The sequence below is a fragment of the Rana temporaria genome, chromosome 7 (assembly GCF_905171775.1).
Source record: "Rana temporaria chromosome 7, aRanTem1.1, whole genome shotgun sequence".
Classification (NCBI taxonomy): domain Eukaryota; kingdom Metazoa; phylum Chordata; class Amphibia; order Anura; family Ranidae; genus Rana; species Rana temporaria.
Genome location: NC_053495.1, coordinates 188,568,208 through 188,590,958, shown reverse-complemented (window position 1 = coordinate 188,590,958; position 22,751 = coordinate 188,568,208). Strand labels below are relative to the sequence as shown.

The 22,751-nt window shown below is 47.7% G+C and overlaps 1 protein-coding gene across 1 annotated transcript in view; it reads left to right on the top strand.

The window, feature by feature from the left end:
• Positions 1-22,751, top strand: part of ST6GALNAC5 (ST6 N-acetylgalactosaminide alpha-2,6-sialyltransferase 5) — a 200,774-nt gene that overhangs the window by 61,046 nt on the left and 116,977 nt on the right. The gene's annotated exons all lie outside the window — the stretch shown is intronic.

Here is a 22,751-nt window from a genome sequence, read left to right as displayed (position 1 = left end):
ATTCCAAATACAAATAAAACAAATCAACTGAATTTAACCCTTTCCCTACCGAGTCATTGTAAAATGACGTCGGCGGGAACCCTCCCTTCCTCCCTCACATGAAAAAAACATGTGAGGGAGAAAGATCATTTTTTTAAAACGATGGTGTGTGGGCTACATCGTTTTAATGATAAAGTTGGGAAAAACTTCGTTTTTTCGACATGCTGAAAAACAAAGGCCCAGATTCAGGTAGAATCGCGCAATATTTGCGTGGGCAAAGAGCAAAAAATTTTCTCTGCGCCCACGCAAATATTGCGCTTTGCCCGCGATTCACGGAGCAATTGCTCCGTAAATTGCGCGGGCGATATGTTAATCAGCCGTGCGTAAGGCTGCCTAATGTAAATGATCCCGCCGGGGGCGGGAATCATTTAAATTAGGCGCGCTCCCGCGCCGAGCGAACAGCGCATGCTCCGTCGGGAAACTTTCCCGACGTGCATTGCGGCAAATGACGTCGCAAGGACGTCATTTGCTTCTAAGTGAACGTGAATGGCGTCCAGCGCCATTCACGGTTCACTTACGTAAACGACGTAAAATTTGAACGTCGCGAGCGGGAAGCGCAGCTATACTTTAGCATTGGTTGCGCCTGCTATTAGCAGGAGCAGCCTTATGCTAAAGTCGCCGTACGGAAACTCCGTACCTTGTGTGCGCAGGGCCCGCGCAACTTTTGTGAATCGGTAGTAGTATGCAATTTGCATACTATACGCCGATCACAAAGGCCGCGCCCCCTAGCGGCCAACGCAAGAATGCAGCCTGGGATGTGAAGGCATAAGGAGGCTTATGTCTGTCACATCCTAGGCTGCAGTCGGTGTAACGAGGTTCCTGAATCAGGAGCACTCGTTACACCGGAGCAAGTAAGCCCTTGCGCCGCGCAACCTATGGTTGCGCGGGCGCAAGTGCTTCTTGAATCTGGGCCTATTTTTCATGCTGAAAAATGATCGTGTGTACGTGGCATCACTCTTAGGCCTAGTACACACGAGAGGATCGATCCGCGGAAACGGTCCGGAGGTCAGTTTCCGCAGATAAATCCTCTGGCGGATTTTGATCTCATGGTTGTACTAACCATGAGATCAAAATCCCCGCGGAATTCCCTCCGCGGTGACGTGTCGCGCCGTCGCCGCGATGATAATGCGGCGATGTGCGCGACGCTGTAATATAAGGACTTCCACGCATGCGTCGAATCATTACGACGCATGCGAGGGATGGATTCGGACGGATTGATACGTTAAGTCTGTACAGACCATCGGATCAATCCGCTGGACTGGATTCCAGCGGATCGATTTCCTAGCATGTTAAGAAATTTTGATCCGCTGGAAATCCATCGCCGGGAAAAATATCCGCGGAAAAATATCCGCTGGATCGTACACACCAGGGGATCTATCCGCTGAAACCGGTCCACGGATAAATTTCAGCGGATAGATCCTCTCGTGTGTACGGGGCCTTAGTCACACCTCTCTGATGCATTTTACCCCAATTGGGCTCTACCAATAAGCCCAATTGGGGTGAAATGCGTCAGTGGGGAATGCCTAAGGATGGGGACTGTTTTTTTCTTTGTCTGAATTTCTCACTTCCTGTAAGCTTGCCCCCATCATCCGAGCCATTCACTTTACAACCCCATTAAGGGGGCAAATCCGGTCCTTAAGTGGTTAAAGCTTATTCTGTAAAATTAAGAGCTATATACAAAGTGTACTAACCAATGGCAACTGGTTATAATTGACCTTCCTGACTTTCTTGCTTGGGGTTGGTACACTCGGTGCTCTATTCCTTTTCATTCTCGTATTGAATAAACAGCGCAGCCTATTTTCCATCCCTTACTTTGTGGCTCAGTGGGGCACTCCGCCTTGTACTCCCCCCCCCCCCTCCCCCCACGCATAAGCTAGCAAAGCTTTACAAAAGATTGAAGCGAGAGTCAGCGGTGCGTCTGAGTTTTAAGAGAATCTTCCCGAATTTTACAGATGATGCCGATTGCCATGGCAGCAGAATTATTCCCACACACAGAGATAAAATGTTTCATAAAGCTCATAGAGCCATTAGTAACGTTTCGTCAGCAGCTGAGGCTGAGAAGATCTGGAAACAAGAGGAATCTGTTGGAATCAGTATGCTCACATGAGCCAGAGAATGGAGGGTAGAACTCCGGGATAAGCAAACATTGTTGAAATACATGAGTCCCGTGTTTTCTTACTGGAATCTCTGAGTGGTTTGTGTATTTCTTACAGATCTGTGCAGTAATCCAGTGTGAGACCTTCCCTCTGTGCAGGAACTTCCTGTAACAAAGACCGCTCAGTGCTGCTCTCTCTCCTTGTGTAGGGTGACTGGTCTTGTCTCCGCCCCCCTCCTGTAGTTTTATGAAAGCAGCCTGTAGTGGGCGGGGTCTACTGGGTCACTCCCTCAGCTCCCTCACAGTCTTTGTACAGCACAGTGATGATGTCTCTACCACTTGTACAAGATAACATCTGGCATTGTAAAGGCATTTGGTACACACAAAGTGGATTTACCGTATTTATTGGGGTATAGCGCGCTCCCGCGTATAGCGCGCACCCCTAAAGTTGCCCCGAATTCCTGTGGAAAAAAGTTTTTTTGTACTTACAGTTTTGGTGTCTTGCGCGGCGTCCATCGGCGGCCTCGTCGGGTCCGGCGTCCGTCTGCGGCTTCGGGTGTCCTCTTCGTCGGGTCCGGCGTCCTTCTGCGGCGTCCTCGCGTCCTCCCCGCTCGTTTCCCGCGCCGAGTTTGAATACTGCGCCGACATATACAGAGCGCAGTACACTCGTGTATTGTCGGGCAGGCTCGGCTACTCTCGCGCTGACGTCCTGTACGTCCAGGACGTCAGCGCGAGAGGACCCGAGACTGCCCGACAATACACGAGTGTACTGCGCTCGGTATATGTCGGCGCACTATTCAAACTCGGCGCGGGAAAGCGGGTATCGGCGTATACCACGCACCCACGATTTTGCCCTGATTTTCAGGGCAAAAAAGTGCGCGGTATACGCCGATAAATACGGTACTGTACATCCTTTGTGATTATTCAGGATTATATTTAATTGAAAGTTTATATGCTCCGCAGTTAGCTTTAACTTCTTGACGACCAACACCCCCCCCCCCCCACATACATTTACTGGGGGGGCGGCAGGGCCGATCCTAGAGTCACAGTTGCCTGGGTGCAGAAATATTTCTAGCACCCCCACATGGGCGTGGTCATTTTACTAACTACTCCCCTTAACAAATGTTTCTATGGCAATGACTCAACCACAGAGATGCTCCCCCACGAAGTCTTTATTACCCTGGGATCCTTACATGATCTCTTAACAATAAACAAAATACAGGAAGAGAAGCAGAGAACTTTATTGGGACCTGGGGGGGGGGGGGGCTCTCTGATGGACTCAGAGAGGGCTTTTGTTAGAGAGTTTGTTAGAAAGAGCCCCAGACATGCTGCAGACATGATACAGGAGATGGTCAGAGACTGCAGACATGATACAGGAGATGGTCAGAGACTGCAGACATGATACAGGAGATGGTCAGAGACTGCAGACATGATACAGGAGATGGTCAGAGACTGCAGACATGATACAGGAGACGGTCAGAGACTGCAGACATGATACAGGAGATGGTCAGAGACTGCAGACATAGTACAGGAGACGTCAGAGGCTGCAGACATAATACAGGAGATGGTCAGAGACACATCAGTTCTGGACAGACACTCACCCATGCTCAGAACACTAGTTCTGGAAGGACACAAACAAGGAGAGAAGGAGGGAGGGGAGAACTCTGCCACTTTGGCGCCCCCACCTCTGCAGGCTCCTGGGTGCAAAGCACCCTGTGCACCCTGCCTAGGATCGGCCCTGGGGGGTGGCAGCTTCTCTGAACAGATTCACGTACAGGTACCCCCAGTGGGGTGGGTTCATGACTCCTTGCACCTGTGCCCCGTACACACGATCGGATTTTCCGTCGGGGAAACCTTTTGAATAAATACCCTTTTTATGCATGCTAATATTATGCTAGCTTTGTTTGCTGCAGCTTAGCATTGCACACTCTATATAAGAAGATTTTGTGTTCCAATTAACTTTTATATATATTTGATATTGGACTTTTCATTTTTCCAGCACGTGTTTATTGCACATTAATATTTATTACATTTTTTTTACTTGAGAAGCACTTTGTTTCTCAGTGTAATTTGAAACGCATTCTATATAAGAAGATTATTTGTTTCAATCAACTTTTTTATACATTTACTATTGGATTGTATATTTATTCAGTACATGCGTTTATTACATATAATTGGATTTATGTATCATTGTTTGTCCAATTTTTTTAGATATTCATTCATGGTTGTTTCATGATAACATCCTGGTGATAGCGGCAGCTATATTTATTGCACATGGTTTATGTCACACAGTTTCTGCGTTTATTGGTACTTTTATAGTCACACACCACTAGGTGGCAGCGCACAACTACCACACATCTTATTGTTGAGCTTATGATCCACTAGGACCCCTGTCATGGGTCAATGATTCGGAGATAGTCATTAAAGCGGATGTGCCATGGGAACAAAATATTAAAAGCCAGCAGCTACAAATACTGCAGCTGCTGACTTTTAATATTAGGACACTTACCTGTCCTGGAGTCCAGCGCCGATCGCAGCAGAGGACGAGCGATCACTTGTCACCCTGCTGCTCCCCCTGCCATCCACGCTGAGGGAACCAGGAAGTGAAGCGCTGCGGCTTCACTGCCCGGTTCCCTACGGCGCATGCACGAGTCGCGCTGCGCCCGCCGATTGGCTCACACGCTGTGTGCTGGGAGCCGAGTGTTCCCAGCACACAACGGGCGACAGACGGGATGTGACAGAATGCCCGTCTTTCGCCCGTAGCGTGTGGCCGGAAGAGGGTGCAAATACCTCTCTTTAGACAGGTGTCTGCACCCCCCTCCCCCCTGAAAGGTGTCAAATGTGACACCGGAGGGGGGGAGGGTTCCGATCAGCGGGACTTCACTTTAGGGTGGAGAACCGCTTTAATTAGGAAAGTCTGAGTTTTAATTTCCCCAAATTCTAGTGAAAATGTGAAGAATTTGGCAAAATTAATGTGTTAATTTGATTGTTTTTAAGGGATATTTGCAGAAATAGACAGTGGACAGTGGCGCAGGCGCACTGAGTGTGCCGTTAGTAAGGGGGGTCGCGCCGTCACTGATGGCGCACGCGCGGCAGTGACGTCATGGTGACTCCGGCCAATCACAGCGCCGGAGCCGCTACCCCCAGGAGTAGCTCGGGTATCAATGGCGGAGGTGAGAGTCGCTTCATGTCCAAGCCAATTTTCAACTTTCTTCGCTGTCGCACTTTGAATGACAATTGCGCGGTCGTGCTACACTGTACCCAAACTATTTTTTTATCATTTTATTCCCACAAATAGAGCTTTCTTTTGGTGGTATTTGATCACCTCTGCGATTTTTATTTTTGCGCAACAACTAAAAAAAGGACGAAAATTTTGAAAAAAATAAAGTTTTTATTTTTTTCATTTTTTTTGTAAATAAGTAAGTTTTCTTCTTCGATTACAGGCACTGATATGGTGGCACTGATGGGCATCGATGAGGTGGCACTGATGGGCACCAGTGAGGCGGCACTGATGGGCACTGATAGGCGGCACCGATGGACACTGATAGGCCGCGCTGGTATGTGGCACTGATGGGCACTCATAGGCGGCACTGATGGGCACTCATTGGCGGCACTGATGGGCACTCATAGGCGGCACTGATGGGCACTCATAGGCGACACTGATGGGCACTCATGGGCGGCACTTATGGGTGGCACTGATGGGTTCTTATGGGTGGCACAGATGGGCACTGATAGGTGGGCACTGGGCATGGATGGGCACTGAGAGGTGGCACTGATGGACACTGTGGGGTGGCACTGATGGACACTGAGGGGTGACACTGATGGACACTGTGGGGTGGCACTGATGGACACTGAGGGGTGACACTGATGGACACTGAGGGGTGGCACTGAGGGCATTGCTGGGCATCACTTGTTTATCCCAGTGCCCATGTTGCCAGTCAGTGCCCATTTGTGGGCACTGATTGGCATATTTCTCATATTTCCCTACCTGAGGTGCAGGGTCTAAGTATACACCAGGGCTCCTGATGGTGGAGGAACTTTGCTGCGTGCCAGGTTGCGGTCCTCAAAATTGCCCCTCCGGGAGGTGAGCAAGCTGGGGTCCAGTAGCAGATATAGCAGGTAGGAATCAAGCAGATAGGTCAAAACCGATCGTTAGTATGCAAAAGCATTGGTTAAAAACCCGCGCATGCTCAGAATCAAGTCAACGCATGCTTGGAAGCATTGAACTTCGTTTTTTTCAGCACGTCGTTGTGTTTTACGTCACCGCGTTCTGACACGATCGGTCATTTAACCGATGGTGTGTAGGCGCGACGGACCATCAGTCAGCTTCATCGGTTAACCAATGACAACTGTCCTTCAGACCGTTTTCATCGGATGGACTGATCGTGTTTACGAGGCCTAACAGTGTAGTGCAAGCCGGAGGGGACTCTTTCCATGCTGCCCTAGGCTTGGGCCTTGTTGGCCTAGGCCAGGATACAGCGTTGTTATAACCACTAGATGGAGCGATCAATGGAAATGTTCATATTAGACACATTACAGGGATCATTCATTGTGGCTTTGCAAATGCTAAGCCATTTACACAGCAAATTGTTTGTTTAACCACTTCCCGCCCGGCCTATAGCCGATTTACGTCCGGGAAGTGGTTATGAAATCCTGACAGGACGTTCCAGAACGTCCTGCAGGATTTCATGCAGCGCGCGCCCGTGGGGGCGCACAGCGCGGTGATCGGTGATGCGGGGTGTCAGTCTGACACCCTGCATCTCCGATCTCGGTAAAGAGCCTCCGGCGGAGACTCTTTACCACGTGATCAGCCGTGTCCAATCACGGCTGATCACGATGTAAACAGGAAGAGCCGTTGATGGCGAGTAGAGGAGAGCCGATCGGCGGCTCTCCTGGCAGGGGGGGTTCGCGCTTATTGTTTATCAGCGCAGCCCCCCCTCGGATCGCCACACTGGACCACCAGGGATGCCCACCCTGGACCACCAGGGTGGGCAAAAAAAAAAAAAAAAAGCCCCCCAAAAAAAAAAAAAGAAGTCTAAAAAAAAAAAGCATTCAAAAAAAGAAAAAATATGCCAATCAGTGCCCACAAATGGGCACTGACTGGCAACCTGGCAAAATCAGTGCTGCCCCACAGTGTCCATCAGTGCCACCCCAGTGTCCATCAGTGCCACCCCACAGTGTCCATCAGTGCCACCCCACAGTGCCCATCCATGCCCAGTGCCCACCTATCAGTGCCCATCTGTGCCACCCATAAGTATCCATCAGTGCCACCCATAAGTGCCGCCCATCTGTGCCACCCATGAGTGCCCAGTGCCGCCCATGAGTGCCCATCAGTGCCGCCTATGTGTGCCCATCAGTGCCGCCTATGTGTGCCCATCAGTGCCGCCTATGTGTGCCCATCAGTGCCACCTATGTGTGCCCATCAGAGCCGCCTATGAGTGCCCATCAGTGTCGCATACCAGCGCCGCCAATCAGTGCCACCTCATCTGTGCCCGTCAGTACTACCTCATCGATGTCCATCAGTGCCATCTCATCGGTGCCCATTAGTGCCGCCATATCAGTGCCCGTAATTGAAAGATAAAACTTATTTACAAAAAAATTAACAGAAAAAAATAAAAACGTAATTTTTTTTCCAAATTTTCAGTCTTTTTTTTAGTTGTTGCGCAAAAAAAAAGGTGATCAAATACCACCAAAAGAAAGCTCTATTTGTGGGGAAAAAAGGACGCCAACTTTGTTTGGGTACAGTGTAGCATGACCACGCAATTGCCATTCAAAGTGCGACAGTGCTGAAAGCTGAAAATTGGCTTGGGCGGGAAGCTGCGTAAGTGCCTGGTATGGAAGTGGTTAAATAAATCCATATGAGTTTCTGCTTTGGCGGAGTTACTTGAAATCATTCCACTCATCCCTACAACGTTTTGAAGCTATCAGGTCAGCATGACGGCCAGGCAACTTGTCTTCAGAAGGAAGGTCAGGTAGCCTCCAGGTTTCTCTCTTACAGACGTTCCTCTTTAAATACAGTTCCATTGTATGAACACTTTGCTTTAGTTGTGTTTTGCCATGCGAAAGTTATTACTTTCGTCTCCAGCTAGACACAATAGAAATTATTTTGTGCGCTTGGGCTCCAACGCGGAATGAGAATGCGATGTATTTTGCTCCTGGCGACACAAAGGTCAGCACCAAATAGAATAATAGTAATTAGGTTGACACAGAACATCAATTTTAAGGGTATTATCCAAAGAGAAGGGAGTCAGGTGATATGTTTACTCAGCGAGTCGGCGTTTATGGATCGAAGGTAATGCTTACGGAAAATTCTGTGTCTAGTCTGCCAAAGGGGAAGAGAACGTGGGCAGGAGCAAATGTGCGTTGTTGTAAAGTTTTATTTTTAGGCTTTTCTTTCCTTTCTATTCCACGCTTACAATGTAACACAGCGAGACAGTGCTGGGGCTATTATTGAAGGCTTTTCTTCCGTACATCGCTGCTAAAAATATCTAGAACAGTGCGAAAAAAATCAGCTCATTTTCAACTCAGTCAAAATTTCCTGTAATGACTTCTCAAATCACTGTTAATTAACTCCGTCTCCTTCCTTCTCGGTGTCTCATCTGTAAGACTCGGTCTACATTTCTCTGTCTATAGCTCTCTGTTTGTCTATCCATCCTGTCTTTCTAATCCATCATCTGTCTATCTATTGGAATATCTTTCTACCCGGAAACATATGAATGCCTTTGGGAGACCTAAAGGGATTCTGACTTCTGCTGTCGCTCAATAAAATATGCTGCACCCGCATTGTCCATTTATCGTCTGGCAGTATTTAGATAGACAGGTATGCTACAGGATAGGAGCTGTACAGATGTTAGGCCTCGTACACACGATAGGTTAAACAGAGGACAGCGGTCTGATGGACCGTTTTCATCGGTCAAAACCGATCGTGTGTGGGTCCCATAGGTTATTTAACCATCGGTTAAAAAAAAGCCAACTTGCTTTAAATTTAACCGATGGATTCCTAACCGATAGATCAAAACCGATCGTTAGTAGGCACGACCATCGGATAAAAATCCACGCATGCTCAGAATCAAGTCGACGCATGCTTTGGAAGCATTGAACTTCGTTTTTTTCAGCACGTCGTTCTGTTTTACGTCACCGCGTTCTGACACGATCGGATGGACTGATCGTGTGTACGCGGCTTTACTCTCAGGCCTCGTACAGACGAGCAGACCTGTCCGATGAAAACAGTCCGCGGACCATTTTCATCGGACATGTCCACTGGGATCATTTGGTCTGATGGCTGTACACACCATCAGACCAAATTACCTGCGGACAGACGACGCGGTGACGATGCGGTGACGACACGGTGACGTGGCGGCGAAGATGGCGCGGCGACGTGCGCAAACCCGGAAGTTCAATGCTTCCACGCATGCGTCGAATCACTTCGACGTCATGCGCGGGTTCTTGGGCCAGCGGACATGTCCGATGAGTCATACTGACCATCAGACATGTCCGGCGGACATGGTTCCAGCGGTCATGTTTCTTAGCATGCTAAGAAACATTTGTCCGCTGGAAACCTGTCCGGTCGGCCGGAAAATTGTCCGGTCGGCCCTACACACGGACCAGTTTCAGCGGACATGTTCGGTCGTGTGTACAAGGCATCAGAGATAGAAGATGGTCACAAGTCTTGTAGCTATTAAATGGAGGGACAGACAGATGATTGTGGTTTACATAGTTACATACTTAGTCAGGTTAAAAAAAAAGACACAATTCCATCCAGTTCAACCATAAAAAACAAAAAACTAAAAAATCATACAATCCCATATTCCCAATTCTATACCCACAGTTGATCCAGAGGAAGGCAAAAAACCCAGCAGAGCATGATCCAATTTGCTACAGCAGGGGAAAAAAATTCCTTCCTGATCCCCCAAAAGGCAATCATTTTCCCCAGATCAACTTTACCTATAAATGTCAGTACCCAGTTATATTCTGTACATTCAGGAAAGAATCCAGACCTTTCTTAAAGCAATCAACTGAGCTGGACAGAACCACCTCTGGAGGGAGTCGGTTCCACATTTTCACAGCTCTAAGCCCTGTACACACGATCGGTTTGTCTGATGAAAACGGACCGATGGACCGGTATGTTTTCCGTCAGTGAAAAAAAATAAAACATGTTTTAAAATTTTCTATGGATAAAAAAAATGATAGAAAAAAACGATCGTCTGTGTGGAAGTCCATCGGTCAAAAATCCAGGCATGCTCAGAATCAAGTCGACGCATGCTCGGAAGCATTAAACTTACAGTGAAGAAACCTTTCCGTATTTGGAGATGAAATCTCTTTTCCTCTAGACGTAAAGAGTGCCGCCTTGTCTTTTGTGATGACCGTAAAGTGAATAACTCAACACCAAGTTCACTATATGGACCCCTTATATATTTGTACATGTTGATCATATCCCCCCTTATTCTCCTCTTCTCAAGAGTGAATAAATTCAGTTCCTCTAATCTTTCCTCATAGCTGAGCTCCTCCATGCCTCTTATCAGTTTGGTTGCCCTTCTCTGAACTTTCTCCATTACCCCCGATATCCTTTTTGAGAACTGGTAAATGGATGCATAGGTTATGTGTATCAAAAGGATTGGATAAATGGAAAGATAGACGGGTTTGGATGGTAATGGGTGATGGGCTGGCTTGAAGAAGTGCGTGCATGGATGGGTGAATGGAGGACTATGGATTTATGATTAGATGTCTGGGCAGTGGAAAGAAGAAATGTTCCTGGACTGCCGCACTCTGATAGGCGATTTATTGAAACAAAATGAACAAAGGATAAAATCCAAAGCTGTATAACATCCAAAAATTGATGCAACACTGCAATCAATGGTAGAAAGTGGACATAGGGGACAAAAAAGCTAACATGTTTCACATCATGGATAGATGCTTAGTCATAGATGTCTGGGCAGGTAGTTAGGCCTCGTACACACGATAGGTTAACCAGAGGACAGCGGTCTGATAGACCGTTTTCATCTGTCAAAACCGATCGTGTGTGGGCCCCATAGGTTATTTAACCATAGGTTAAAAAAAAAGCCAACTTACTTTAAATTTAACCGATGGATTCCTAACCGACAGGTCAAAACCGATCGTTAGTAGGCACGACCATAGGTTAAAAATCCATGCATGCTCAGAATCAAGTCGACGCATGCTTGGAAGCATTGAACTTCATTTTTTTCAGCACGTCATTGTGTTTTACTTTACCGCGTTCTGACACGATCGGTTATTTAACCTATGGTGTGTAGGCGTGACGGACCATCAGTCAGCTTCATCGGTTAACCTAAGACAACTGTCCTTCAGACCGTTCTCATCGGATGGACTGATTGTGTGTACGAGGCTTTAGACGAATGGATGGTTTGGATAGATAAGTTTGGATAGATGATAAATTAGTTTGTATGGGTTGTTTTGGGTGGATGATGGGATTGAATGGCTGGGTTTAGATGGAAACATAGGTATGGATCAATGGGTGGACAGATAGATAGATTGTTAGCTGTCTTTGGATGTATGGGTCTGAACTAATGTGTTTAAAATAATAGATGCATGTGCACTATACTGTATTGTCAAAAGTATTGGCACAGCTGCCTTTACACACACATGGGGCCAGATTCACATAGGTTAGCGGATCTTTAGATCCGCGTAACCTATCTGATTTAAGATCCGCCGCCGCAAGTTTTTGAGGCAAGTGGGTAATTCACAAAGCACTTACCTCAAAACCTGCGGCGGCGGATCTTAAATCCCCCGGCGGAATTCAAATTCCGCGGGTAGGGGGAGTGTACTATTCAAATCAGGCGCGTTCCCGCGCCGATCGAACAGCGCATGCGCCGTCCGCAAATTTACCCAGCGTGCATTGCGCTAAATGACGTCGCAAGGACGTCATTGGTTTCGTCGTGAACGTAAATGGCGTCCAGCCCCATTCACGGACGAGTTACGCAAACAACGTAAAAGTTTTTAATCGCGACGCGGGAACGACGGCCATACTTAACTTTGGCTGCGCCTCATAGACCCAGGGGTAACTATCCGCCGGAAAAAGCCGAACGCAAACGACGTAAAAAAAAAGCGCCGGGCGGTCGTTCGTTTCTGAATCGGCGTATCTCCTCATTTGCATATTCGTCGCGTAAATAAACCGAAACGCCACCTAGCGGCCCGCCTGGAATTTCAGCCTAAGATCCGATGGTGTAACACAGTTACACCTGTCGGATCTTAAGGATATCTATGCGTAACTGATTCTATGAATCAGGCGCATAGATACGACCGGCAGAACTCAGAGATACGACGGTGTATCAGGAGATACACCGTCGTATCTCTTTGTGAATCTGGCCCAGAAACTTTAATGGCACCCCAGTCTTAGTCCGTAAGGGTTACTTGGCTCACCGATCGGAGGTGCGGTGTGTCAGTCAGGAATTTACGACCGCAAAAATTTGAGAGCTGGTTCTTAAATTTTCCGACGGGAAAAGTTCTTGTCGGAAATTCTGATCGTCTGTATGCAATTCCGACGCGCAAACATCCTACGCATGCTCAGAATCATTGAACTTATTTTTTCTTGGCTCGTGTTGTATGTCACCACGTTCTTGACGTTCGAAAATTTCCGACAACATTTGTGTGACCGTGTGTATGCAACACAAGTTTGAGCCAAGAAAGAAATTCCGACAGCAAATGTCCGATGGAGCCTACACACGGTCGTAATTTTCGTTCAAAAGCTCACATCCAAACATGGTGTCACCCCCCATCTGTCTAGGCTACCCAGCACCAAGCAGGCAGCGCACAGGCACGGGGCGCACCCCAAACCATCCCCTGTAAATGATAGTATAGGGCAGTATAATGGCAGGTTAGGGTAGTATAGAGTGGTATAGTGGCAGGTTGGTGTAGTGGGGTGGTATAGGACAGGTTAAGGTGGTATAGGGCATGTTGGGGTGATATAGGGTAGTTTGGGGTGGTATAGGGCAAGTTAGGGTTGCATAGGGCAGGTTGGGGTGGTATAGGCAAGTTAGGGTGGTACAGTGCAGGTTGGGGTGGTATAGTGCAAGTTAGGGTGGCATAGGGCAAGTTGGGACGGCATTGGAAAAGTTTGGGTGGTACCGGGCAAGTTACGGTGACTTTGGGATGGTTGCGGTGGTATAGTGCAAGTTATGGTGGCATAGGGCAGATTGGGGTGGTACAGGGCAAGTTAGGGTGGCACAGGGCAAGTTGGGGTGGCATGGGAAAGTTTGGGGTGGTACAGGGCAGGCTGGGATGGTACAGGGCAGGCTGTGGTGGCACATGGCAGGCTGGGTGGTACAGGGCAGGCTGGGGTGGTACAGGGCAGGCTGGGGTGGTACAGGGCTGTTTGGGGGGGTACAGGGCAGGCTGGGGTGGTATAGGTAACAACAAAAACCTGGGGAATGCCCAGGGAAAAACCAAGCCTACTTACCGACTTACGGGCAATTTATGGTGGCATAGGGCAGATTGGGGTGGTACAGGGCAAGTTAGGGTGGCACATGGCAAGTTGGGGTGGCATGGGAAAGTTTGGGGTGGTACAGGGCAGGCTGGGGTGGTACAGGGCAGGCTGTGGTGGCACAGGGCAGGCTGGGTGGTACAGGGCAGGCTGGGGTGGTATAGGGCAGGCTGGGGTGGTACAGGGCAGGCTGGGGTGGTACAGGGCAGGCTGGGGTGGTACAGGGCAGGCTGGGTGATACAGGGCAGGCTGGGGTGGTACAGGGCAGGCTGGGATTGCACAGGGCAGGCTGGGCATGTCAGCTAAAAAAAAAACGGGATGGTGTCACCCCTCTAGCGGGTGTCACCCGGTGCGGACCGCACCCCCCGCACTCCCCTAGCAACGCCTCTGTGTGCGGGGCATAAGATGAAAAAACAGTAGTGCTGAGCAGATGAACTTCGTCCAACTTCAAGGCCTAATGAAGTGTGCTTTTCCTAAGACCAGAGTTCTTCCTTAAATCAGCTGCCAGGCCGAGGTAGACACAGATTAACCACCACATGATGCCACTAATATTGCAACGCTACATTAAGACGACATTAGAAGCCTTCTTTCTGGGTAATTGGGTCTGCGTGCACCAAGGCTGCCATATGTAATAAAAGGTTTTAAATGATTCAGTCAGGGACTCAAGACCAGCGTCTTCATCTGTGTCTGAAACATCTGCTTGTTAGGGTAGAAGATCCTTAAGCGCCAGCCCCCTAACCGCTATTGATCAGTAAACAGTGTTTAAACGTGGGTTTTTAATTGCCTCTGTCTCACTTCTCATTCATCAATCAATGGTGGAGCGTTCATTAGCGCTGTAGTTATTACTTTCCTTGCACACGCTGTGAGTGAGTGACAGGCCATCTCCCAGATGTCTACAGCACAGGGCGCATTACATCGGATCTGACATCAAGAACTGCTGCTCAGATATTTGTATGATATAAGCTGAACCCCAGGAAAACAGCTAGAAACATATATAAGAGCTGTTTTACCTGCCAAAGGATTCGTTTTTCTGTCCATTCAGATCTGAGATTTACACGGCTCTGCAACACATTTCAGCCCAGTCCGGCAGGGGATGGGACCTGAGATTTCTCTGTAAAGCCTCGTACACACGATCACTCCATCCGATGAGAACGGTCTGAAGGACCGTTGTCAGCGGTTTAACCGATGAAGCTGACTGATGGTCCGTCGCGCCCACACACCATCGGTTAACCGGTTAAGCCCCGGACCTTTAGGCAGCTAAATGCCCAGGCCAGGTTTTGCGATTCGGCACTGCGGCGCTTTAACAGACAATTGCGTGGTCGTGCAACGTGGCTCCCAAACAAAATTGGCGTCCTTTTTCCCCCACAAATAGAGCTTTCTTTTGGTGGTATTTGATCACCTCTGCGGTTTTTATTTTTTGCGTATAAACAAAAATAGAGCGACAATTTTGAAAAAAATTCAATATTTTTTACTTTTTGCTATAATAAATATCCCCCAAAAACATATATACATTTTTTTTCCCTCAGTTTAGGCCTATACGTATTCTTCTACATATTTTTGGTAAAAAAAATCGCAATAAGCGTTTATCGATTGGTTTACGCAAAATGTATAGCGTTTACAAAATAGGGGATATTTTTATTGCATTTTTATAATTTTTTTTTTTTTTTTACTACTAATGGCGGCGATCAGCGATTTTTTTCATGACTGCGACATTATGGCGGACACTTCGGACAATTTTGACACATTTTTGGGACCATTGTCATTTTCACAGCAAAAAATGCATTTAAATTGCATTGTTTATTGTGAAAATGACAGTTGCAGTTTGGGAGTTAACCACAGGGGGCGCTGTAGGAGTTAGGGTTCACCTAGTGTGTGTTTACAACTGTAGGGGGGTGTGGCTGTAGGACTGACGTCATCGATCGAGTCTCCCTATAAAAGGGATGACTCGATCGATGCAGCCGCCACAGTGAAGCACGGGGAAGCCGTGTTTACATACGGCTCTCCCCGTTCTTCAGCTCCAGGGAGCGATCGCAAGGGGGCGGCTAGAAACGAATAGCCGCGCCCTCATCCTGGATCGCTCCCCACGGGTTTCCGACCACCGCATGTAGCGGGGGCGTCCCGATCGGACCCCCGACCCTCGGAAAGGCGGGGCACGTACAGGCCCATTTGCCTGTACGTGCCATTCTGTGGACGTACATATACATGCGGCGGTCGGCAACTGGTTAAATAACCGATCGTGTCAGAACGCGGTGACGTAAAACACAACGGCGTGCTGAAAAAAATGAAGTTCAATGCTTCCAAGCATGCGTCGACTTGATTCTGAGCATGCATGGATTTTTAACCGATGGTCGTGCCTACTAACGATCGGTTTTGACCTATCGGTTAGGAATCCATCGGTTAGATTTAAAGCAAGTTGGCTTTTTTTTAACCGATGGTCAAATAACCTATGGGGCCCACACACGATCGGTGTGTACGAGGCCTTAAAGTTTTACTTTCAGGTTTGTGTCCTCCCTACATTTTCTAGCGACCCTTTTACTGGCCAATTCTCACAAGAGAGACAGGATCTCTATATCTGGAAACTTTTTTAAATCACTGGGTCTGAGAATGGGGGTGGGACAGGGACCAGAGTTAACCGCTTGCTGACCAGCGCAAGACGATATACGTCGACACATTGGCACGGGCAGGCAAATAGGCATACCTGTACGTCCCTTTAAGTTTTCTGCCCAGCGGGCGCGCGAGCACTCGCCGCATGCCTCGTGAATGCGCCTGCGGGACCCGGGAACTGGATGTTCCCGGGCGGCCCGCGATTGTGGTCGGCAAAGGCAGAACAGGGGGATACCTTTTTAAACAAGGCATTCCCCTGTTCTGCCTAGTGACATGTCAGTGATCTGCTGTTCCCTGTAATCGGGAGCAGTGATCAGTGACGTGTCACTGGTAGCTCCTCCCACTAACAGTTAGAATCACTCCCTAGGACACACTTAACCTAGGGTGACCACATTTCCAAACTGCCATTCAGGGATACCCCCTTCCTAAAAATCAGCTTGTGCTGTAACGAACCAATCCGGGGGCAATCCGGGACACTTGGTCACCCTAACTTAACCCCTTTAATGCCACCTAGTGGTTAACCCCTTCACTGCCAGTGTCATTTTCACAGTAATCAGTGCATTTTTATAGCTCTGATCGCTGTAAAAATGACAATGGTCCCAAAAATGTGTCAAGAGTATCCGATGTGTCTGCCATAAAGTCGCAGTCATGATAAAAATCGCAGATCGCCGCAATTACTAGTAAAAAAATTATAAAAATACCATAAACCAGGGATATACAATTAGCGGACCTCCAGCTGTTGCAGAAGTCCCATGAGGCATAGCAAGACACCGATAGCCACAAACATGACACCCAGAGGCAGAGGCATGATGGGACTTGTAGTTTTGCAACATCTGGAGGTCCGCTGATTGCATATCCCTGCCATAAACTAGCCCCTATTTTGTAGACGCTATAACTTTTGCGCAAACAATCAATATACGCTTATTGCTATTTTTTTTTGTAACCAAAAATATGTAGAAGAATACATATCGGCCTAATACACAGAATACACATACAGACACACACACAGTATACATACACACAGAATATACACACTGAGAAGGTACTGGAGAGGCGGGGCAGCTGTAATCTTGGGATTTTTAGACCAGAAGGATGTCGGTAAGGGACATTTCAGGGACAGATGTAAAAAAACACAGATTTTTATATACTGTCCCTGGTTTTACTGAGGCTGGCAACCCTGATGGGGCCCCCTAGTGGCAAGGGGCCCTGGGGCAGTGCCCATAGTGACCGAATGGTCAGTCCGCCCCTGGTGGTCATGGATAGGTGTTAGAGTATAAATCACACAATGGTAAGTGGTCACAGATTCCAAGCGTGTTCAATACATACTCAATAGTACCGAAAAGTGGCCCATGGATACCGGACCAAATTATTAGATGGGTAAGTATACAGTCCTCTTAAGTATGGAGGCAAATGGAATATCTGAATATGTATATACTGCGCTTATCACATAGGGGGAGACCTTTTGTTGGGGCTCAAGTTGGTATTGCTGCATACATAGGGGAAAATGTGCCCCCTTTGGTGCTACACCCCTGTGTACGGCTTTCCTTGTTGTGCCTTGCGTTAGATCTTCATTATACTCTACCATAGGTGTGCGCAGCCTATTGCATTAGGGTGTGCACCCCAAAAGCTCAAACACGTACTACCGATCACTCACGATGAAAGGGAAGGGGCCGGGAAGTTACATATTTATTGGCCCCTTCCCCACACATCCTAAAACATTCCTGCAGCAACAGCCAGAGGGAGAGGAGAGTCGGGAAGCCAGAAGTGCCGCAAGGGGAAGGAGGGGGGACCTAGGCAGTAGGGGGAATCTGTGCTGCACAGAGTGATTAGGGTGTGCCTGGGCACACCTGGCACACCCTGTGCGCACGCCTATGTACTCTACTATATGATATGTAGACTCTAAAAAAAATGGTTTCACAGCACAGGCTTTTTAAAATCATGATGGCATTTTGTAGCCATGCCTAGTCTTGACCGGTTCTCTTTAAATATAAAGGGCCAGATTCACAAAGAGATACGACGGTGTATCTCCTGATACACCGTCGTATCTCTGACTTACACTGGTCCTATCTATGCGCCTGATTCATAGAATCAATTACGCATAGATAGGGCTAGATCCGACAGTGTTACACTGTGTTACACTGTCGGATCTTATTTCCGATTTAAAAATGGCGCTGGGGCGTTCCCGCTGATTTACCTTGAATAATATGTAAATCAGCGAGATACGCAAATTCACGAACGTACGCGGACCCGACGCAGTCTTCTTACGACGTTTCCGTAGCGGCTTTCCCGTCGTATACTTACCCCTGCTTTTATCAGGCGCAGCCAATGTTAAGTATAGCCGGCGTTCCCGCGTCGAATTTGAATTTTCTAACGTCGTTTGCGTACGCCGATTCACAAACACGCGCGTCGCAAGTCACGCTCACGTCGAAACCACTGACGTCCTAGTGACGTCAGTGGGAGCAATGCACGCCGGGAAATTCCCCGGACGGCGCATGCACATTTAAATCGGCGCGGGAACGCGCCTGATTTAAATAGTACACTCCCCCTATCCGCGGAATTTGAATTCCGCCGGGGGATTTAGGATCCGCCGCCGCAAGTTTGGAGGTAAGTGGTTTGTGAATTAGCCACTTGCCTCTCAAACTTGCGGGAGCGGATCTTAAATCACGTAGATCGAGCGGATCTATAGATCCGCTGATCTACGTGAATCTGGCCCAGTGGCTCCAAGGTAGCAGTGCCAGAAGAGGTGGGTAGGGGCTCTATTTCAGCATATTGCAGCAGCCAAGAGAACTTGACATTTGTGTAGTAAATTCACTCAGAATAAAAAAGACGTTTCATGAGACAGACACAACAGCCTACAATAGCTACTTCACAATCAGATGGAAGAACCTTGGTGATGAATTATCAGAAACTTCAACATCCCTGATGAGCTGGATTGTTTTGACGTTATTCCCCAAAGATTTTATGAAAATCCAAGGTTATTTCTCTTTTTTTATATTCCTCGCAATGCTTAAAATGAAACAGACGGAAAATGCTGAGAATTTCAGCTCCATTAAATTAGGATGTGCATTGCGAGACAGTTTATTGAGAATTAGATGGGGGATCGTAACCCTCAACACTCAACTAGCAGTAATTAAAATTCCGGCCTTGGATTCCTACTGACTAGTCCTTGTTTCATGTAATAGCCTTTATTGAGCCTTTTTAATGATGTGGACACAATTAAATTTTTTAAATATAAATATATATATATATATATATATATATATATATATATAAATATATACTATATTGTCAAAAGTATTGGGACGCCTGCCTTTACACCAGGGGTGCCCAACCTTTTGAAGAGCGAGGGCCACTTAAGCAACTTGGTAACAAGTCGAGGGCCACAATGAGCGGAGCGGGTGGATGACAGATCACGGATACTCTATAGGCCCTCCGATCCGCCCAGATGGAAGGGGACAAATTCCCTTCTGTTTATCAGATTGGAGGTAGGCGGGGGAAAACGGACATCTGTCGCTCTGTAGAGGTGAATTGAGGGTCCCATTTGATTGGGCTGGTCGTGTGAAAAAGGGCCTAAGGCTGCTTTCACACTGATGTGCTGCGGTTTACCCACACCGTGGGTGCAACGTAGTGCACCTGTGTCTATCCTGCGGGTTAGCTGAACTTTGCCATAGACTCTGCCTGTGGCAAAAGCCGGTGCTGTAGAGGAAGCATCGGCTTATGGGACTCCTCTCCGCAGCCGCTTTCTTCCTCTACCACCAGCTTCATTTACAACACTGTTGCTGTGGTATGGCGGGTCGCAACCTGCGATCTGGGCTTGCCAACCCACCATTCCAGAGCAGGAGGTCGCGGGCCACATCAGAGGGCTCCGCGGGCCACATGTGGCCCCCGGGCCACTGGTTGGCCACCCCTGCTTTACACGCACGTGAACTTTAATGCCACCCCAGCCTTATGCTGCGTACACACGATCAGTCCATCCGATGAGAACGGACCGATGGACCGCTTTCATCGGTTAACCGATGAAGCTGACTGATGGTCAGTCGTGCCTACACACCATCGGTTATAAAACCGAGCGTGTCAGAACGCGGTCACGTAAAACACAATGACGTGCTGAAAAAAAGTTCAATGCTTCCAAGCATGCGTCGACTTGATTCTGAGAATGCGTGGATTTTTAACCGATGGTCGTGCCTACTAACGATCGGTTTTGTCCTATCGGTTAGGAATCCATCGGTTAAATTTTAAAACAAGTTGCCTTTTTTTTAACCGATGGTTAACTAACCGATGGCGCCCACACACGATCGGTTTTGACCGATGAAAACGGTCCATCCGACCATTCTCATCGGTTTAGCCTATCGTGTGTACGCGGCATTAGTCTGTCGAGTTCAATATTGAGTTGGCCCACCCATTGCAGCTATAACAGCTTCAACTCTTCTGGGAAGGCTGTCCACGAGGTTTAGGAGTGTGTCTATGGGAATGTTTGACCATTCTTCCAGAAGGACATTTGTGAGGTCAGGCACTGACCAGAAGGCCTGGTTTGCAGTCTCTGCTCCAATTCATCCCAAAGATGTTCTGTGCAGTCCAGTCAAGTTCCTCCACCCCAAACTCACTCATCCATGTCTTTATGGACCTTGCTTTGTGCACTGGTGTGCACTCATATTGTAACAAGAAGGGGTCATCCCTAAACTATTCCCACAAAGTTGTAATCATGAAATTGTCCAAAATGTCTTGGTATGCTGACGCCTTAAGAGTTTCCTTCACTGGAACTAAGGGGCCAAGCCCAACCCCTGAAAAACAACCCCACAATATAATGCACCCCTCCATCAAAATGACCTTTGGGATGAATTAGAGTGAAGACTGCAAGCCAGGCCTTCTCGTCCAACAGCAGTGCCTGACCTCACAAATGCACTTCCAGAAGAATGGGCAAACATTCCCATAGACACTCATAAACCTTGTGGACGGCCTTCCCAGAAGAGTTAAAGGGTCACTAAAGGAAAAAATTTTTTTAGCTGAAATGACTGTTTACAGGGCATAGAGACATAATAGTTAACTGATTCCTTTTAAAAATGATTACAAATAGATAAAAAAACAATCATATAATGTGCCTGCAGTGTAGTTTCGTTTTTGCTGTTGTTTGCTGGTTCTCTGATGTACAGAGAGCCACTAGAGGGCAGTCAGCCAATAGAGAGCAGTGATACTTTGTCTAAAACTCCTCAGCACCAATCCAGTTTCGTTTTACACACAGCTCCTTGATTAGTGACCACCGTGAGAAATCTCCCAGTACTGTGGTTATCAGGAAACAGGCAACCAGGAAGTGTCCAGAACAGAGAGGATTTACAGCAACATCAAAGCAAAAACGAACAATGAGGACATGAAACCAGGACTGCAGCAAGGTAAAGGAAGCTATTTAGCTAAAAAAAAAAATTCCTTTAGTGACCCTTTAAAGCTGTTATACCGGTAGCTGCAAAGGGTGGGCCAACTCAATATTGAACCCTAAGGACTAAGACTGGGATGACATTAAAGTTTATGTGCGTGTAAAAGCAGGTATACCAATATGTTTGACAATATAGTGTAGTTAGCCTTTTTTGTGTATTCATGCAAAAGGCAATACATTTCTGCCCAGCTAGTGTAATTATCTTGAGTTGCTGTTATAGCCAGGTACTGGGCTACAGCAATATGGAGAAGGAGACGTTTCCCTTTATACTTCTCTCCCGCTACTGAGAACATGATGTTATCCTGCACCATTATCTTCTGGCCAGCAGGGAAAAGCTAAAGTCAAACAAGCCCATAGACTCCTATGCTGAGCGCTGAGAAGCCTGGGAGTGGTAGTTTGAGATGGCAGCCATATAATGGGATGAACAGATTTCCTAGAATACAAATCCCAGTAGGTACTGTGCCATAGGAGGAGTAGAGATATGAGTTTTATTAAACTGCCCCGCAAAGCTCTTCATCTCAGCACTGAGGGAGTTAGAGGGAGAGCACCTCTATCTGGATATTTGCCTGCCAGCTGGAGACCATATCAGCAGAGCTGAGCATGAGCCTGGGATTGAGGAAACCTGGGGGCAGCGCAGCACTGCTCAAAACGCAGCACCTGCACCGCTGTAGCAGGGAGACTGGAGCTTCCACTCACCCTCTGCTTCCTACCGCTGATCACCGGAGGCTTTCAAGGAGAAATCAAGGGGGGCCCTCCTTCTACAGTGAAATGTCACTGCAGAATCGCGAGGGCTTTTCGCCCATTGCTGTTACTGCTAGCAGGGACTGAGCCATTGAGAGCGGGACACAAAGTGTACCCAGTCTAAATGGCACACATACTGCACTCTATACCGCACTTATTCCAAACCTAGTCTGCTCCTATACCAACAGTTTACTGCATTATACCAAACCTTTACCGCATCTGAACCACATCTACCTTGCACCTGTGCCAAGACTATACCATATTTATACTGTAACTCTGCTGCATGCAAGGTAACTGGGAATATCAGTAAGTGCAAAGACACTCTTAAAGGACCCCAACGATAGCCGGCAGAAGAACATCTCAAAAGACTGTCTCTCCCTTATTAATAT